Raw genomic sequence first — 22,340 nt, forward strand, 5'->3', positions numbered from 1 at the left:
CATCTGTTTTTAAAATTGCGTGGTGAAAACATCTGTTTTTTTCATTGCATTGTAAAAACATCTGCTTTTATTGGATGTGTCAAAACATCTGTTTTTTTTACATTACATGGTGAAAAAATCTGAGGGTGTTTTTACATTGCACGATGAAAACATCTATTCTATTACATTGCATGGTTAAAAAATCTGTTTTTTTAATTACATGGTGAAAACATCTGGGGTTTTTTATTGCACGGTGAAAACATGTTTTTTTTTGCATTGCATGGTTAAAACACCAGTTTTTTTACATTGCATGGTTTAAAAATCTGTTTTTTTAATTGGATGGTGAAAACATCTGGGTTTTGTAATTGCACGGTGAAAACATCAGTTTTTTAATTGCATGGTGAAAACATCTGTTTTTTAAATTGCATGGTGAAGCATCTGTTTTTTTTAATTGCATTTTCATGCACGTGGAAAACATGTTTTTTACATTACATGGTGAAAACATCTGTTTTTTTACAATACATGGTAAAAACATCTGTTTTTTTTAGATTGCATCGTGAAAACATTTGTTGGTTTTCATTGCACGGTGAAAACATCTGTTTTTTACATTGCATGGTGAAAACATCTGTTTTTGTAAAATTTCATGGTGAAAACATCTGCTACTTTTTTAAATTGCATGTGAAAACATCTGTTTTTTCAATTGCATGGTGAACACATCTGTTTTTTTTACATTGCATTTTGAAAACATCTGTTTGTTTCTTAAATTGCATAGTGAAAACATGTTTTTTTTACATTGCGTGGTGAAAACATATATTTTTTTTACATTGCATGGTGAAAACATCTGGGCTTTTTACATTACATAATGAAAACATCTGAGGGTGTTTTTACATTGCATGGTTAAAACATCTGTTTTTTCTTACATTACATGGTGAAAACATCTGTTTTTTCATTGCCCGGTTAAAACATCTATTTTCTTACATTGCATGGTGAAAACATCAGTTTTTTTTAATTGCATGGTGAAAACATTTGTTTTTTTAATTGCTTGGTGAAGCATCTGTATTTTTAAATAGCATGGTGAAAACATCTGTTTTTTCTCACGGTTCATTGTGAAACACTCTGCTTTTTTTTAATTTCATGGTGAAAATATCTGTTTTTCTCACATTGCATGATGAAAACATCTGTTTGTTTACATTGTACGGTGAAAACATCTGTTATTTACATTGCATGGTGAAAACATCGGTTTTTCTACATGGGATGAAGAAAACATCTGTTTTTTATATTGCATGGTGAAAACATCTGTTCTGCTTTTTTACATTGCATGGTAAAAACATGTTTTTTACATTGCATGAAGAAAACATCTGTTTTTTTTTACATTGCATGGGTAAAACATCTGGGGTGGTTTCCATTGCATGGTGAAAACATCTGTTTTTTACATTGTATGGTGAAATATCTGGGTTATTTTTACATTGAATGGTGAAAATATTTGTCTTTTTTACATTATATGGTGAAAACATGTTTTTTACATTGCATGGTGTAAACATCCGTTTTATACATAGCATGGTGAAAACATCTGTTTTTTTTATATTGCATGGTGAAAACGTATTTTTTAATTTTCTGGGGAAAACATCTGGGCTTTTTTTTACGTTGCATGGTGCAAAGATCGTTTTTTTTACAGTGTATTGTCTAAACATCTTTTTTTATATTGCATAGCGAAAATATCTGTTTTTTTACATTGCATCGTGAAAATATCTATGTTTTACATTGCATGGTGAAAACATCTGTTTTTTACATTCCATGGTGAAAAATCTATTTCTTTTTTTTCATTGCATGGTAAAAACATCTGCTTTTAACATTGCATGGATAAAACATCTGGTGTTTTTTTTTTTACATTCCATGGTGAAAACATCTGGGGGGGGTTTACATTGCACGGTGCAAGCATCTGTTTTTTTTACATTGCGTGGTGAAAACATCTGGGTTTGTTTTACATTGCAGGGTGAAAACGTCTGCTTCTTTTTTTACCTTGTCTGTTGAAAAGATCTGTTTTTGTTTAATTGCATGGTGAAAACATGTTGGTTGTTTTTCATTGCATGGTGCGAACATTTGTTTTTTATATTGCATTGTTAAAAGATCTGTTTTTTTTATATTTCATTGTGAAAACATCTGGGTTTTTACATAGCATGGTTAAAACGTCTCTTTTTCATTGCATAGTGAAAACATCTGAGTTGTTTTTAATTGCATGGTGAAAACATCTGTTTTTTTACATTGCATGGTGAAACCTGTTTTGTTACATTGCAAGGTTAAAATGTCTGGGCTGTTTTTCATTGCAAGGTGAAAAAATCTGGGTTTTTTTTACATTGCATGGTGAAAACACATGTTTGTTTTTACATTGCATGGTGCAAAAATCTGTTTTTTACATTGCATGGTGAAAACACATGTTTTTTACATGGTGTGGTGCAAACATTTGGGTTGTTTTTTATTACATGGTGAAAACATCTGTTTTTTCATTGCATTGTTTTTTTACATTACATGGTGAAAACGTCTGTTTTATTACATTGCATGATGAAAACATCTGGGTTTTTTGACATTGCATGGTGAAAACATCTGTTTTTTTTTACAATCAATGGTGCAAACATCTGTTTTTTTTTTCATTACATGGAAATCACATCTGTTTCCTTTTTTACACTGCATGGTGAAACATCTGTTTTTTACAATGCATGGTGAAAACATCTGTTTTTTACATTGCATGGTGAATACGTCTGTTTCTTTTTTCACATTGCATGGTGACAGCATCTTTTTTTATATTGTATGGTGAAAACATCTGGGTTGTTTTTCATTGCATGGTGCAAACATCTGTTTTTTACATTGCATGGTGAAAAAATCTGTTTTTTACATTGCATTGTGAAAACATCTGTTTTTTTACATTGCGTGGTGAAAACATCTTGTGATTTTTACATTGCATGGTGAAAACATCTGGGTTGTTTTTCATTGCATGGTGCAAACATCTGTTTCTTACATTACATGATGAAAACATCTGGGTTATTTTTACATTGAATTGTGAAAACATATGTTTTTTACATTGCATGGTTAAAACGTATTTATATTCATTGCATGGTGAAAACATCTTGACCGTTTTTCATTGCATGACAAAAACATCTGTCTTTTACATTACATGGTGAAAAGATCTGTTTTTTTTCCATTGCATAGTACATTGCATAGTAAAAAATATATTGGTTTTTTGCATTGCATGGTGAAAACATCTGGGTTCTTCTTCATTGCATGGTGCAAACATCTGTTTTTTTACATTGCATGATGAAAACATCTTTTTTCATTTTCATTTCCTGGGGAAAACATCTGGGCTTTTTTTACATTGCATGGTGCAAAGATCGGTTTCTTTACAGTGCATTGTCTAAACGTCTGTTTTTTATATTGCATAGCGAAAATATCTGTTTTTTTTACATTGCATCATGAAAATATCTATGTTTTACATTTCATGGTGAAAACAACTGGTTCATTTTACATTATATGGTGAAAACATCTTTTTTTACATTGCATGGAGAAAACATCTGTTTTTATTTTACATTGCATGATGAAAACATCTGGGTTGTTTTTCATTGCATGTTGTAAACATCTGGGTTTTTTTTACATTGCGTGATGAAAACATCCGGGTTGTTTGTCATTGCATGGTGAAAACATGTTTTGTTTTTACATTGCATGATGAAAACATCTTTTTTTTCATTGCATGGTTAAAATATCTGTTTTTTTTACCTTCCATGGTGAAAACATTTGGTTTATTTTACATTATATGGTGAAAACATCTGGGTTGTTTTTCATTGCATGGTGTAAACATCTGGGGTTTTTTTTACATTGCATGATGAAAACAGCTTTTTTTTCATTGCATGGTGAAAACATCTGTTTTTTTTACCTTGCATGGTGAAAACATTTGGTTTATTTTACATTATATGGTGAAAACATCTGGGGGGGTTACATTGCATGCTGAAAATTTCTGGGTTTTGTTTTTACATTGCATGGTGAAAACATCTGTTTTTTTTTACATTGCATGGTGAGAAAATCTTTTCTTTTTTTACATTGCATGGTGAGAACATCTGTTTCTTTTTTTACATTGCATGGTGAAAACATCTGTTCTTTTTACATTGCATGGTGAAAACATCTTTTTTTTTTACATTGTATGGTGAAAGCCTATGGGTTTTTGTGTACATATTTATATAGTCAGATATTACTCTTTCGACAAAGAACTACTTCAAGTCAGGATCGAAACTCGACCGCCCAAATGACTATCGACGCTTCTAACCGGTGTTTTTCTGCTGCAGCTTTACTGGTAGTGAATTAACAATGTTTTGATATTGTCAACTGTCTAAGCTATATTTGTTAACCAATGAGCGTCACTTAATAGTCTAATGGCAGTTTGTACATCACTTCCCAATATGCTCAACCCAAGACAGGGAGCATTATATATATATATATATATATATATATATATATATATATATTGCTTAGAGGTATTTACGGAGGTAGCGCATTGTTTGTGCATAACACTAACCGTGTTACTGGTAAATACTTAGTCAGGCTTTACCTGCATTTGTCATTCTGGCCGCAATATGCTGAGGTCTGTTAAAATCACTCAGAGACTCGTTTAAAATATTGTCTTGCCTTTTTTTATAGTATTTTCAAGTTAAATTCAGTTTTTACAATACTTTTTTTGTTTATTAAATTGTTAGGTAAAAGTACAGACTAGTTACAAAACACCCTCCTACCCCATGTTAAGAATGGCTTTTTAAATTATATCTTATTTCGGCGTGGTAATATAGATGCACAAGTGCTTTCCATTGTTTGTACTGTTATACTAGACATTTACGAGAAATCCGGTTGGTAATATTTAACAGAAACGTCATCCTGTTTGTACAATGCATCAGTACCGTATTTACGATATGAAGACGGAAAAGACGGTAAGTAAGCCACCGTGAAATCTCTACTGGGTTTTCTAATTAATATGTTTAAATTAAAAATGAAGAAACATATATTAATAATAAGTATTATGATAAACAGTTTATAAAAAGATATCGGGTACTTACAGAATGGACCACGTTGTCAGTCCGAGTCTTTAATCAGTTAACTAACGTAAACTTCCGCTGGACGTAATAAAATTACGATTATTTATTACAAAAATTAAATTGAGTAACACCCGTCGGCTGTAGATTAATTTTGTAAAGATCAGCTTTTTGTGTTATTTATAATTTTACGTGTAAAATTTTAATCGTCCATTTTTATTCCAGCAAAGTAATTACTATATAAACTACTGTATCAATAAAGAGAATGAATATTGGCTTTAATGGACAACTGTTTGCTTGATATATTAAAGTGCACCTTTCCAAAGTTACGTGGTTTTATTATTAATTGTTTGCACTCTGTGCATTCGTAGTGTTAGGAAAACCTGCTGATTTCGTGCTAACTGCACTCTGCTTCGGTGTGTTTAGTTTAGCTTCGGGGTTGTTGTCAACTTCGCCTGATTGGTTTGGGGGTTCTTGCGTACAGGCTCGCCTTTATTAGACTTGCTTCCATCGCTTTTCTCAAAACTAAATCAACGAATCCTACAAAAGAGAATATAAAATTAATTAGATTCTTCTCGCTATCTCACTCTCTTACCCACACACACACACACACATATATATATATACAAATATATTTATAAATTATATGTTCTCATTATTATTAGTATGACTAGTAGTAGTAGCAGATGTTCATTTATGTATTTAGATTTTTTATCTTTAATAATATATATATATATATATATATATATAAAAGCATATAAATTCGATTTTTGTCACACTGACACTGATACTAAATGTCTAGTGTTCTATGTAAAAATTATTAAAACGTACTTCTTAATATACTCAGCGAGCGACCTGATAAATATTAACTCATTTGCATATTCATTTGAAAAACGAACTTTTATCAATTAATTATTTATTTTATAGTAACTTTTTGGATGATTGGATCCTTTAACTATTGTATTTAATCGTATTTATGCATATATTCCACGTTGTGCATAATTGCCTAACATCTTAGAGGTTTATACTCGGTTCCTATATGAGAGGCATAGATATTCGAATATTCCATTTAACGTACTTTCCGTTTAAAAATAAGTTAACAATAATAATTATCATTCATCCAATTGCCCAGTTATTATTCAATTAAATATGTTATAGTGTATGTTTGTGGTGGTCTGTTGGAATTCTAAGACAAGAATCTAAATGGTCTAATGGTTTATCTAGATTTGTGCTGTTTAATGAGGTAACATCTACTAGAGAAGGCGCACCATTCCTTGTAAATGCTTGTGTGCTTTAACTATAGTAAGGATATCTTATTTGGACAGCGAACATAATCTGCTTTGAATATTTATAAGGGCGTAATTGTATCGAAAAGTATCCTCATGCCAGGTTATCCTGGCCAAACCTTAAACAGAGTGGCCTTAGCCACTTGAAGATAGTTCCCTTCATTTCTTTTATATACGTGAAAGTGTGTGTGTATGTGTGCTTACGTAAAAAAATATGTGTGTGTACAAAAAAATGCTCTGCTGAGATTGCTCCAGTTCTCTCCAAACTTTCCAACAACTACCTTAACGAATCTTGCTTTCCTGACTGCTGGAAGACCGCTCCTGTGGAACCAGTTTTACAGGATTCTGGCGAAAGAACTCATCCATTAAATTATCGCCAAAATATTTGAATCCTTAATTAATCAAGCTCTAGTCCATCACCTTACAGCTGCTAAACTCCTGACGGACAATCAATATGGATTTAGGCAAGCTCGTTCCTAACTTTAATCTCTGAACTTATATACCATTCACTAGACAAAACAGGGGAGTGTAGAGAAGTAGCCCTCGTTATATCTAAGGCTTTTGACAGGATATGGCATGATGGTCTTCTAAGGAAAATTAGATCATATGGTATCACTGGAAGAATACATAATGTAATTAAATGCTTCTTAAGTAAAAGGAAAATCCTGGTTGTCCTCGACGGTCATATATCTAAACAATATAATATAAATGCAGGAGTACCTCAGGGGTCTATCCTTGGACGTTTATTATTCCTGATATTCATAAATGACCTCCCTAATAAAATTGTTTTGGAGATGGGTATATTTGCTGATGACACCACTCTCTATAATAGGCATGAGGGGAAAACAAATGAACACATATCTAAGGAAATGGCAGAAACACTAAAGGATGACCTCAAATCTGTAGTGGAATGGGGGACAAAATGGATGGTCACATTCAATACTGCCAAGACTAAGCTTGTTTCCTTCAATAATTACAATAAACCTTGTTTACCACCAATAGCAATGGCCAAGAATACCTTACTCGAAAGTACTCCCTTTAAACTCCTCGGCCTAACTTTTACAGGGACCATGAACTGGAATAGGTAGAGTGAGAGCATTGCCAAGGCTGCTGCGAAGAAAATGGTCTCTCTCTACCGTGCTAGAAAAATACTTACGCCTAAAAGTATCCAGTACCTCTATAAGGCCACCATTCGCCCATGTAGGGAGTACTGTTGTCACATTTGGGCTGGTGCATCTACTACTTGTCTCTCAATCCTGGACAGGGTTCAAAAGAGTGGCCAACCTGATAGGTCATTAACTGTCATCTGGGCTTCAGTCTCTGCCCCATCGACGAAATGTTGCATCCCTCTGCCTGTTCTGCAAGTGCTTTAATGATAAATGCTCTGATTAACTACAAGCACGTGTGTCCCCTCGATGTGAATACCCCCGACAAACATCTAAATCCTACCCCTTCACAGTAGAGATCCGTAGGTGTAAGAAGGCCTTCTACTCCAATAGTTTCTTCCCTAGAACTTCTAGATATTGGAACTCCCTTCCGGGATTCTGCTTTCCAAACTGTACTGACATGCAGAAGTTCAAGTGTAATGTGAACAGACGTTTTGCTACTCATCTCTCTTCATAATATCCCTGCAACTTATGTCCTCGATAGTAGCCCTCTACTCAAAAGTGCCACTGTGCCTTGTTTGGGGTGATAATTGAATTTTTAAAAAATGTAAAATAAACGTACACCGTACATGCCGGCATTTATAGACATTTATTCGCTTCCCCACGAAAGCAAAATGTGACTCAAGGTTTTTTTTTAATGTATGGAAAACCATCTCAAGAAAGGGCACTCTGGAAGTATGAAAAAATAAAATTGGCTGAATATAGAAAGATTTCCTCCTCCAATTACTAAGGACAATAATTAGTTTGTAGCATCGAAAAAGATACTACCCTCTGATCCTGTCAAGTTAAGTGCCAGGTAAGAATATAACGTTGATGCTCTTCGGAATAACTTTTCACTTGTTTATTTCTTGAAGTTTGATCTTTCGTTTGTTTTTGTTTTGTTTTGTTTTTTTTTTCGTTTTTTTCTTTCTGATTGCTTTGTTTTTTTGAGTTGTAGTTTTATATTGGCTAAAAGTAGCAAATGGTGAGCGTTGTCGATAAAATTATGGACATGATTGTTTTGGATCTTCGAGTCTAAGAATTGCATTATTGTTTGATTCCTTAGAAATTGTCTAGAGATTTTCATGTAAGAAAACCAATTTTTTTACATTTGTTTCAAAAATATTTATTGCATTAAGGGTTATAGAAGGAAAATCAATGGTAAATTGAAATTAGAAAAACCACGCAGTTTTGAAGTGAATTGGGAGAGAAACCTTTTTCTAAATGCAAAATCAAATAAAAATGTTCTAACGTCGTAATGTCATAATTCTATATGGATATAATTGCGAATACTGACGAAGCATACTGTATTTTATAAATGCTCTACTAATTTACTTGATATTATATATAAGAAATATTAACTCAACGTGTCACAAGTTTTCTAATAGATGGGTATATAAAAAATAGAGAGAAGGAAGAAAAATAAGAATATTGGGATAACGCTTACAATCTCGTGATCAATTCCAGACGTCGGAAAGTCTGGTGATAAAAATACCGACTCTATTTAGCTATTATTTACGTCAATCTTGATATGATAAGCGTTAATGTCTTACAAAGATTTCCATAATGATTAATAAAGACGCCTTTGCTGCCAATTCCTTATCTGTTTCCAATGACCAAAACCTAAACTTGAAGACCATTTCGTTGCTTTTATTTTCTTTCGTGCTATTTTTTTATTTATATCTGTCGCCACAAAAATACCAACATAAAAACTGTAATAGGAGAATTGTTCTGTAACGTTAATTGGAACTAATCTTTGTATATAGCAATCAAAACTTTGCGCTTGATAAGAAAATCTACCTTGTACACACAAACATACACACACACACACACACATATATATATAGAGAGAGAGATGTATTAGCCTTAATCATATATTGATAAAGTAAATACTGAAAATCGATCATAATATATTATATCCCGTTAAAATATGTACGTGGATATATGAAATAATAATAATAATAATAATAATAATAATAATAATAATAATAATAATAATATGTATGTATGTATATATGTATGTATGTATGTATGGCCATGTCATATGCTTCTGGTACCATGTAACCTAGTACTACCTGCCTCATGGTCGGGTCACCGGCAACTAAACTGGTTCCCCCATCAGACTTGTTTGGTGAGGAGGTTGGCTAGTCTCCCTGAAGGATTAAAAACAAGACCTTCCAAAGGGCGAATGAGCCGTTTTTCGGAGTCAATGGACAACTAGCACCGTGTATGTTTGTGTGTGTATATATATATATGTGTGTTGAGCTTCCTTGCGCCGTGGTGAAGGCAACCTTTCTAAGAGAAGCAAATCTCTGATTTAAAAAACCTTAAAGTGGAAGACCAGTACCCGCATTAAGCTGGTGTTCAGTTTAACTTGTTGCTGGCTATCTTGCTCTTGCTTGTTGCTGGATCTTAACATTCTGGACCGAGAGAGAGACTTAACTGCCTACAAAGCTAAGACTCTGTAGCATCATCTATGTATAGATACTCCCTCAGGCATTTGTCTATTAAAATGGTTCTATGGCGATAGAATTCATTTTGGGGCTCACGGACTTAAAGTGCCTGAGGGAGTGGCACTCGTCTGACAAGATGTTGCAATCATCATGTATGTATGTATGTATGTATTATTGTTTCATGTACCCACGTAAATATTAAAACGGGATATAATATATTATGAACGATTTTCAGTATTCTTTAGCAATATGTTAGATGATATAATTATTAAGTTATGATTATATATTAATTGCAATCAAGCTATATATATGCTTCAAACATTCAATCTTCAGCACTTTAGCCTGACTATTACATACCAGATCATAACACAGGTGCCTTAATTGTCATGAATATATTTTCATTACGTACTATATATGTATGTGAGGGTGGATGTGTCTATGCATGTATGTATATATATACAAACATATATATATATACAAACATATATATATACAAACATATATATATATATAAACATATATATATACAAACATATATATATACAAACATATATGTACAAACATATATATATATACAAACATATATATATACATATATATACAAACATATATATATACAAACATATATACAAACATATATATATACATATATGTATATACAAACATATATATATATACATATATATATACATATATATATACAAACATATATATATACATATATATATACAAACATATATATATACATATATATATATACAAACATATATATATACATATATACAAACATATATATATACATATATATATACAAACATATATATATACATATATATATACAAACATATATATATACATATATATACAAACATATATATATACATATATATATATATATACAAACATATATATATACATATATATATACAAACATATATATATACATATATATATACATATATATATATACAAACATATATATATACATATATATATATACATATATATATACAAACATATATATATACATATATATATACATATATATATACAAACATATATATATACATATACATATATATATACATATATATATATATACAAACATATATATATATACATATATATACAAACATATATATATACATATATATATACAAACATATATATATACATATATATATACAAACATATATATATACAAACATATATATATATATACATATAAACATATATATATATACAAACATATATATATATATACATATATATACAAACATATATATACATATATATACAAACATATATATATATACATATATATACAAACATATATATATATACATATATATACAAACATGTATATATATACATATATATACAAACATGTATATATATACATATATATACAAACATATATATATACATATATATACAAACATATATATATACATATATATACAAACATGTATATATATACATATATATACAAACATATATATATACATATATATACAAACATGTATATATATATACATATATATACAAACATGTATATATATATACATATATATACAAACATGTATATATACATATATATATACATATATATACAAACATGTATATTTACATATATACATATATATATACAAACATATACATATACAAACATATATATATATACAAACATATATATATATATATATATACAAACATATATATATATATATAATTTAAATAGATAATCAATAAAGCGCACTATTGTGAGATCGAAACTTACCTGTATCATAGACCCTTCCAGTACTATATTGCAATGGGAGATAACACTGAAAGGGGCCAGTATCGTAATACTCTAGAATCAGTAGGAGTTGTAAAAGTACGCTGCGCGTCCGACTAACCATGATAAACACCATCGGATAATAAGCTCCGCTTACACTTTATCCTATCTTTGTGACTTTTGATTAATATATCTTTCTTACACCTAATCCGTGATCCGTGTTTTCCTTCCAAGGTCTCAATTTTAGGTCCACATTAGTGGCACCAAAAGAATTCGAAAAACGCACTGACGCCGAAACCCCGATCGCTGACAAGTTCCATAACAATAGCGACAGAAATATTCGACCTCGCTACATCAGTAACGACAAATCACCCGTTAAACGAGAAATTAAGCTGACATTACTCCATCAACAAAATACTATTCCGGTTACATAAAATAACTTTGGAACTAGCAATTCGACAACTACGGAATACTTTTAAAACATTGTTTAAAATCTGTCCAAAGTGGTCAACTAAAGTGTAGAACGATTGTTTACACGAAAAATAAAACAAGTTAGTTCACAAAACAAATCTTCACCAGAAGAGTAAAGTTGAATTACAACGGATAATATAATCTCACCAGAAATTTCCCGAGGCGAGTTCTTTACGTTAAAAAGGGGCAAGTACTGATGCAAAAGAAAATCTGAAAAAACCGCCAAGGAGAATTTCTTTTTCTCCACGCTTCTAAAGAAAAATTACAAACATTTAAACAAAAAATGTCTACAATTATAAAAATTACAAACATTTAAACAAGAAATATCAACAATTATAAAAATTACAAACATTTAAACAAAAATGTCTACAATTATAAAAATTACAAACATTTAAACAAAAAATGTCTACAATTATAAAAATTACAAACATTTAAACAAAACATGTCGACAATTATAAAAATTACAAACATTTAAACAAAACATGTCGACAATTATAAAAATTACAAACATTTAAACAAAAAATGTCAATTATAAAAAGTACAAACATTTAAACAAAAAATGTCAATTATAAAAAGCACAAACATTTAAACAAAAAATGTCAATTATAACAATTACAAACATTAAAACAAAAATGTAAACAATTATAACAATTACAAACATTTAAACAAAAAATTTCTACAATCATAAAAAGTACAAACATTTAAACAAAAAATTTCTACAATTATAACAATTACAAACATTCAAACAAAAAATATAAACAATTATAAACAGTACAAACATTTAAACAAAAAATGTCTACAATTATAAAAATTACAAACATTTAAACAAAAAATGTCTACAATTATAAAAAGTACAAACATGTAAACAAAAAAATTCTACAATTATAAAAATTACAAACATTTAAACAAAAAATGTCTACAATTATAAAAATTACAAACATTTAAACAAGAAATGTCAATTATAAAAATTACAAACATTTAAACGAAAAATGTCAATTATAAAAATTACAAACATTTAAACAAAAAATGTCAATTATAAAAATTACAAACATTTAAACAAAAATGTAAACAATTAAAAAGTACAAACATTTAAACAAAATTTCTACAATTATAAAATGTACAAACATTTAAACAAAAATTTCTACAATTGTAAAAATTACAAACATTCAAACAAAAAATATAAACAATTATAAAAAGTACAACCATTTAAACAAAAAATGTCTACAATTATAAAAAGTACAAACATTTAAACAAAAAATGTAAACAATTATAAAAAGTACAAACATTTAAGCAAAAAATGTCAACAATTATAAAAAGTACAACCATTTAAACAAAAAATGTCTACAATTATAAAAAGTACAAACATTTAAACAAAAAATGTAAACAATTATAAAAAGTACAAACATTTAAACAAAAAATGTCTACAATTATAAAAAGTACAACCATTTAAACAAAAAATGTCTACAATTATAAAAAGTACAAACATTTAAACAAAAAATGTAAACAATTATAAAAATTACAAACATTTAAACAAAAAATGTCAACAATTATAAAAAGTACAAACATTTAAACAAAATTTCTACAATTATAAAATGTACAAACATTTAAACAAAAATTTCTACAATTATAAAAATTACAAACATTCAAACAAAAAATGTAAACAATTATAAAAAGTACAACCATTTAAACAAAAAATGTCTACAATTATAAAAAGTACAAACATTTAAACAAAAAATGTAAACAATTATAAAAAGTACAAACATTTAAACAAAAAATGTCAACAATTATAAAAAGTACAACCATTTAAACAAAAAATGTCTACAATTATAAAAAGTACAAACATTTAAACAAAAAATGTAAACAATTATAAAAATTACAAACATTTAAACAAAAAATGTCTACAATCATAAAAATTAAATATTCAAGCAAAAAATGTCTACAATTATAAAAAGTACAAACATTTAAACAAAAAAATGTCTACAATTATAAAAATTACAAACATTCAAACAAAAAATGTCAACAATTATAAAAAGTACAAACATTTAAACACAAAATGTCTACAATTATAAAAAGGAACAGAAAAAAACCCTTCTTACTTGCATATATTTCAGCAAAAAGAAAAGAAAAACACTGATGAGCACTCAAAAAATAATTTTCTATTTCATTCCTGGCTGAAATATTTTTTGGTAAATAAAAAAATAAAATATTACGTGTAAAAAAATATTTGACTGCATTAACGGAACATTATTTTTCAAAATGGCAAAACTAGTAAGTAGTTCATTTTAAATAATTGTCTGTCCATTTGTTTTCGCAAAAGATTTTCTAACGTTTGCAGCATCGGTGAAAAAACTCAGACTATTTAAAACTAGCCGAGCTTACTGCCGATTATTTTAATATTTACGCCCGGTCTTGTATCAACAGAAGCCGCCGTAATCAGACGACGGGTTACTTGACAACGAAGTGTTATTGGAAAACAATTGAGGATTCAAGTGTTGCTCAGATCAGAAAAAAACAGAAACAAGTCAACCGACTATTCGTCTCCAAAATGCAAAAGGGAAATCTAATGTCAGAATCCTGCAATAAACAATGTCGCAGCACGAGGGAGGAGAAAGCTAAGTAATTTGTGTTACGCGATATACACGCCAGAAATTCTTTTCAAAGTTGAACGAATCAGTTCTTTCGACTTCTGTCTTCTCGCAAACGTCGCACTCTTCACAAGCAAGTTCTTTTCAACCGTCGACCGACCAAAAAAAAAAAAGAAAAAAGAAACGACTCGCAATCTTTGTTTCGGCTTGACTTTTTATAGCCGTCGGGCGAACCCAATTGTCGCGGTAATCGCTCACAAAGGTTTTTCTTTGTAATCTGACGGTCTCAGGTTCGCTCCCCGACGCAGGCACGCACAACTCATACTTTTTGTGTGCTTTTGCGCATGCTCGTCACACTCCTCCCTGATCTCGAGATCACACATATGACAATGCTGGGCAGGCCGTTTCGTCCGGATACTTCGCCTTAATGGCACAGATTCAGGAACTTTCTCAGTGGTGCCTTTGTTTGCCGGATCATTAAACTCGTCCTTCTCTGGATCCTCATCATCTTCTTAAGAGCTTCCGTCATCATCTTCTGACGTGCTTCCGTCATCTGGCCCTTCGTTCAGCAGTGGATCTTCGTCATCCGATGAATTGAGTTCATCATTGATTATAACGTCATGTCGGCATGCTGAGCGCACATCTTTTATGTGGCGTGGTGTTCCATCAACTGATATTGAGTGTTCACTATTTATTTTTGTCACTGTTCCTGTACCGAACTACGTTGTGCATCTTCCCCGCGGATTCTTCACCCACACCGCATCCCCTTCCTTGTACGGATTAGCCACTGCATTCTCAGGCACCCTTACTTCATCTATCCATTTGATACGGATCCTATAATTGTATATCACATTCACAGGTGCTGTCATGGCTGTCTTGTCATCTTTAAGCGTGACGTTGTACCAGTATATTACCTCCAAGAGCGTGCACCCTGTTCTTGCCGCAATGCGCTTTATAGTGCGATGGGATCGCTCGATTATACCGTTTCCGGAGGGTACGTGGGCACACCGAAATCGAATGTGCACGCCCTACATTTGTGTAAAATCAGTAATTGTCTTTTCGCAAAACGCTGCACCATTATTTGTGAGCAATACGGTCGGCGGTCCCCTTTCGCAGAATATACTCTGCAACTCCTTAATGTCGCTAGCCGAATCCTGTCGGTACAATTGCCCCCAAATGGCAAAACGGCTGCGACCACAATCTATCAATGTCAAGTACACCTGAGTACCGAAATGGGTTATATCCATAGCCACCCTACTTCAAGTGTCCGTGACGTTAAGGCTACCTGGCTTCCAATGCACCGGAGCTTGATCTATGGATTGGCATTCTTTACAATCCCCAACCACCGATCTCACTTGAGTTTCTGTTATTGTTGGATTGATTAACTTTTCACAACGGGATGCCTAGTGAACTGATGAATTGTCTGCATCTGAGAGTCGTGTTCGTGTTCTGCGGCCACAGTGCACACAAGTTCTCTGGGTTCTGTTGCATTACGGATCTCATCTATCCACCACTGTGGTACTCGAGTAAGTTGATCAGCTCTGTTATCGTGAGACTTGACGAGCCTCACGTCAATTGTTAGTTCATATTCCGAGACCAAATCTCGAAGCGTGAAGAGACGACGGCTGATTAACATTTCCGAGGCTGCTTTGGTGTGCACTCTCGTCTGTCCAGACAAGGTGTCAGTTATCCACCAGTAAACACAAGCAAAGTCAGTTCGCAAATGTATGTTTTAGCTTTCTACTGTAATGCACAGCATCAAGCTCAGCTAAATTTGTGTTTGTCTTCATGCACTGCGTGGAGCCAGCTTGCGTCCTCTACCACAGAACCGTTGCTTTCCACAACCACGCCTGTAGCAATAGAACTGGCATCTACCCATACTGTGACTTCTTCACAAATACACCAGTCATCTTTTACTGGATCTTCCTGGGCTACTCTCAAACAAATGTATTTTATCATCCGTGCTAGAATAGGGTCTCGCACTTCGTCATCCCATCCAGTTGTGATCATATTCGCCCTTCGTTTCACAAATGTTGTAGCGACACGCAACCAACCACCCACCCACTGGGAAATGATCAGTCAGTTTCCCGCATACTGAAAACACAATTCGGCGAGTAAGTCTATTAGGTACTGTCGGAGGGTCACTGCCACGCCGTCATAACCATTTTCCGTTCTTCTCTTGGATAGGTAATCCCAAAATACGTAAGCCCAGTCTCAACTGTTCTCAATTCTTGCTTTCCAGGCCAAACTTCTCCAAATGTTCCTTTACACGGGTTGCCGAACATATGCTTTCATTCACAAAAATGTCATCAATATATGAGGACGTAGCCTCATTTATATTCTCATCCTGACAGGACGGTATTAACAATGGCCCCCATTATTAGAGGGGCAACGTTCAGCCCGAATCCGAGGCGGGTAAGACAATATCGCTGCCCCTTAATTTTTACTTTTTGGAACGACCACAGAGATTTGTCAACATGTACTTGCAAATAGGCTCGGTGTAGGTCCAGCATTGTAACGTTTGGTCCCTGTTGTCACCATTCCCTCAATTTTTGTAAGCAAACATCCGTGTTGGCAGAATGCATATCCATGTACTCATTTAGCTCTCGATAATCCATAACGGGACACACTTCCATGAAAGGGATTAGACCTTTTTGAGGGCCAAGTTCGTCCTCGGGATATGGCAGTAACCAACCATAATAAATCCACACCTGCAATTCCCGAGCGTATTCATCACGAATCGGTGTTAGCGCTGGATACTCTGCAAGTCTATTTCTCAATGTAAGTAGAGGTTGGTCGCCAGCCCACTTCCACGATGTAGTCCACTTCTGAGTATCTTGGTCATATCTGGCAGAGAATTTAGGCTCGGTAATAGTGATAGCAGCAAAATTGGCCTTGCTAAAATGTGGAACGGTCACCTCTCCTGCGCTAGACACAGCTACTCCTCCCAGTCATTTGATTGCGTCCAGTCCAAGCAATAGATCAAATCCCATTAAGTATCCATCCACAATTAGGACTTCTATGCAAATGCTCCGTGTTGCTTCAAGGTAAACCTGCACCATTCCTACTCCACAGCAGCTTAGTGGGTTTCCATCTGATGTGATCACTGGCGTTACTTTTCTCGTCCAATCCTTGCAACATGACTTTCTGACCAGTGACTGTGTGCATCCGGTATCCACCACAGCTGTGCGTGGTAGTCCATTGATGAGAACCGTGACAATTGGCAAGCCGCCATTTACACCAGTTTGCGGGATAAGATTGGCGCTCACTTCTCGCCCCCTTGCTCATTTCTCAGACAAATTCGAGCAATGTGCCCTCGCCACGGACATTGATAACATGTGATAGAATTTCGAGGTCTGACCCCGACATCTCCTCCTGTTGCGCTATCCAATAGGCAATTGCTTGCCCTATGATTCAGTTCATCACACTTGTAACACCTCCCTGAAGTATCTGTCTTCTTGGGGTTAACTGGTGTCTGTCGTACAGCTAATGCAGCTTGCTCTGGAACTGTCGGGTTAGTTATTAAAATAGCACGAGCGCGCGCCAGCACATGAGATAGATCCAAGTAATCCATCTGGGATGATGCCCGCAACAAGTTTTCCGCACGTTCCGGCAAACCAGCAATAAATGCACATTGCAGGCATTGATCCGATACGCCGCCAAACAGGCCAAAAAGACGTCGACTGTTTCACCTGGTTGGAGACGACGAACTACGAACTGCTTCCGTGCAGCAAACGGATCCAAAGCAAACGCTGTGTACAGAGTTTTCTTTATACACCCAAAATCGGCCTGCTCTTCCTCACTTAATTGCAGGTACACTGCATAGACGCCGCCTGACAAACGCATTGGAATTACACATTCAATGCGCTTTACGCTACTTAGCTGACATATTAGTTCAGCTTTCTTCAACCACTCCACTATTGACTGTCCAGATTCACTGCCATCAAATATAGGTATAAGTTTTGAACCGAAAGCCATAATAGCCGAGATAGTTTGTCGCAGCACGAGGGAGGAGAAAGCTGAGTAATTTTTGTTAAGCGATATACACGCCAGAAATTCTTTTCAAAGTTGAACGAATAAGTTCTTTCGACTTCTGTCTTCTCGCAAACGTCACACTCTTCACAAGCAAGTTCTTTTCAACTGTCGACCGACCAAAAAAAAGGAAACGACTCGCAATCTTTGTTTCGGCTTGACTTTTTATAGCCGTCGGGCGAACCCAATTGTCGCGGTAATGTGAGTATCGCTCACAAACGTTTTTCTTTGTAATCTAACAGTCCCAGGTTCGTTCCTCGACGCAGCATACTTTTTGTGTGCTTTTGCGCATGGTCTTTCTAGGGTTATAATCAGAATTCGGTTATGGGGTTCGGGAAGGAGTGAGTCACTCTCTCGACAACAACACGCTTCTTCCCTCTTCTTTTCCAATCGACCACACTTGGCCGCTCGCCACCAATGTCACACCGCACAATCCAAACGTCAGCAATACAAAATTCTTTTCAAGAGAAGATGTTCACGACTCTTTTCTCTCTGCCCTCCCAGAGAATTTTCCCAGCTTTTATATCCTCCTATCTAGAAAAAAGGAAGAGACGGGAAAAAATAGCTTCTCCTATAATGTTCTGCCTTCCCAAGATGCCCTTCTCGTATACAAATGCGCTGGCCATCCTTTCCTTCTTCTTTCCCATAGGGCGATGCAGTTACGCCCGGTACGTTTCTTTTTTTCTTTTCTTTTCTAACCATATACCCCACAGTCTTCACAAACGCGAATAACAAATCTCCCGGACTGTTACCATTGTGATAAATGGAATTGGATGGAATTCTGTCTAGTCAAGAAGAATGTGTATTGCGAAAATAGCAATAAAAATATTCATAATTTAACTTAGTCCTGGTTCGCCAACAAAATTTAGCTTAGTCTTGGTTCGCCAACAAAACAAGGGAACCCAGAAGTAAAATAAGGTAAGTTCAATCAGACAACATAGTCGATAACAATGTTTATATTTTCAATAACTCTATAAACGTCTAGTTGGACTCGAGTTCTTATTTTTCAATCATCAACGAACATACTTTGCGACAATTAAACAAGCCGACCATATAAAAGACAGATAAAACACCGTTACTGGCGATTAATATCTTAAGCCAGGTAACTCTCACAGTAATATTAAATGGAGTTACTGAAAGGCTGAAAGCGTATATCTATAACTTTACGATAACCTGTTCAAGTCAGATTACATAGAACGTTTCAATTTATGGGATTGCCCAATGAGTACTTTTTGTTGCAAAATAGGAAGTATAGTGTCCAATTTAGTAAATCTCAAAAAGAAACTCAAACAACGATTTTCCCAGTTTTTTCTGTCGGCCTTGGAAAATGTTCTCAATAAAAGCTAAGCTTAAGGCAGAGGACGGTACACTACCTGTATTCAAGAAGAAACAGAACATCCCTTTCGTTGCTCTAGAGCGAATCAACAAAGGATAAAATAGACTGGAACAAGCAGATATTATGTTAAAACAACTTTTATTCAATAAGAAACGAATTGTCTCTTTCGATGCTCTAAAGCAAATCAACGAAGAATTAGATAAACATTAAGTAGGTATTCTGTCAAAAACAGATTTTAGCGAATGGGCAGTACCTACAATCGGTAAAAAGAAGTCCGACCAAATACGAATACGTGGAGATTTTTAGACTGGGTTTAATGATGCCTTCAGGATTACCATTATGTTCTCTCAAGCCCTGAAAATTTTTCAACAAATCAAATTTTGGAAAAGTCTTCTCCAAAATTGACCTCTCAGACACTTACCTTCAGATAGAGATGGATGAAGAAAGTTCAAAATAATTTTGTCTAAACACATATGGAGGGTTTTATAAATACAACAGACTGGCTGCTGGGGCCAAAGTTGTGCTTGTAATTTTCAGCTGGTCATGGATACCATGCTGGCCGACATTGACTATATTTGGATGATATATTAGTGGCCAGTAGAACTCCGGTAAAGAACCGGAACCATACAATAGACGTATTCGAGAAGTTACAAGAATACGGTTTTATGGTTAAGGGGGAAAAGTGTGACTCATTAGAGACCAAATACCCAAATCACACCATGAATACAGACTGTCCTCATCCGGATTTAGAAAGAGCCAATGCGATCAGAAACATGCCGGCATCAGATAACGTTCAAGACTTACAAAGCTTCTTCGGCCTAACTAACATGTACCAAGGGTGCATTAAGAACATGCAGAAAAAAAAGACGAACCACGATTATGGACCCCTGAATGCCAAGATACATTCGAAAAGATTAAGAAAACGCTTACTTCAGATCTCTCCCTCAGACACTACGGCGCAGTCCCGACATCATAGTCTTGCGTGATGCAAGCTCATACAGCACTGAGTCTTGCATTCTCCATAAACGGCCAAATAATTCTCGAAAAGCTGAAGCGCACGTCTAGGGTCCTTCTGCCAGCTTAGAAACAATATTCTCAAATCGAATAATATTCGCTGCCACAGGGTACCACTTATACCTATATGGAAGATGGTTAATACTACAAGCAGATCATAAACCTTGGATTACAATCTTCGAATATATATTTATTTATTTGCAGTATTAACTGGCAGACATTTCCTGGAGAAGGAAAAGTCTGTCAGTTTATATTGTAAATAGATTGTCTCGTTAAGGAACGATTCTCTTAAAGTACAACGTCAAAATCGCATTCTAACATCTAAAAATATTTGCTATGCAGTGAGCTCATCACGACACATCCCCAAAATACGGAAGTTTTTGAAGACACTATTATTGCTACACTAAGGACAACTTGCGAAATCCAAAACATTATCGCGAATATAGTCAAATAGTTCCCAGTGACGTTAGCTAACATTAAACGAAACCCCATTCCAGGGCAAGCAAAGTTCAAGAAAACCGTCTAGAACACTAAGGATTATTTCTGTCCTGGGGATAAAGTTCTTTTTCAAGACCTACAAAAACATTACATTCTTGGAAGTAGACTCTATCAAAGAAGAATTAGCGAACTGGTCTATATCGTCCAGAAAAAAAAACACCTACAAACGCCATATGAATCTGTTCAAAAACTACTCATTGAATGAATCGAGGAAATCACTACAAAATACCTGCGAAGAGTCGATCGACGTAATATTCGATCAATTCGATCTTGATACACCCTAAGTCTCCCCAGAAGTGCGACGCTTGGAAAGAAAATTAAAATGTATGCAATCACTCTACGTAAATCCAAAAAGAAAGAAGTCTTAACGATTTTATTTTTTCCTGTTTTTTTTTTACTCTTGGAAGATGGGCGTTGTGATACCGAAACTTACCTGCACTATTGTCTCTTCTAGTATCATGTTACAGGGAGCAGTATCGTAATACCATAGAATCAGCAGGAGTACTAGTAGAACGCAGCGCGTACGACTACTCATAATATACATTACCGGATAGTAAGCTCCGCTTACCCTTTATCCTTGTAACCGTTTGGTTAATATATATATATATATATATATATATATATATATATATATATATATATCTTACACATAATCCGTGTTCCGTGTTTTCCGTTCGTGGTCCTAACCTTTGGTCACC

Source organism: Euprymna scolopes, chromosome 5 (assembly GCF_053919585.1).
Source record: "Euprymna scolopes isolate OS-2025 chromosome 5, ASM5391958v1, whole genome shotgun sequence".
NCBI classification, from domain to species: domain Eukaryota; kingdom Metazoa; phylum Mollusca; class Cephalopoda; order Sepiida; family Sepiolidae; genus Euprymna; species Euprymna scolopes.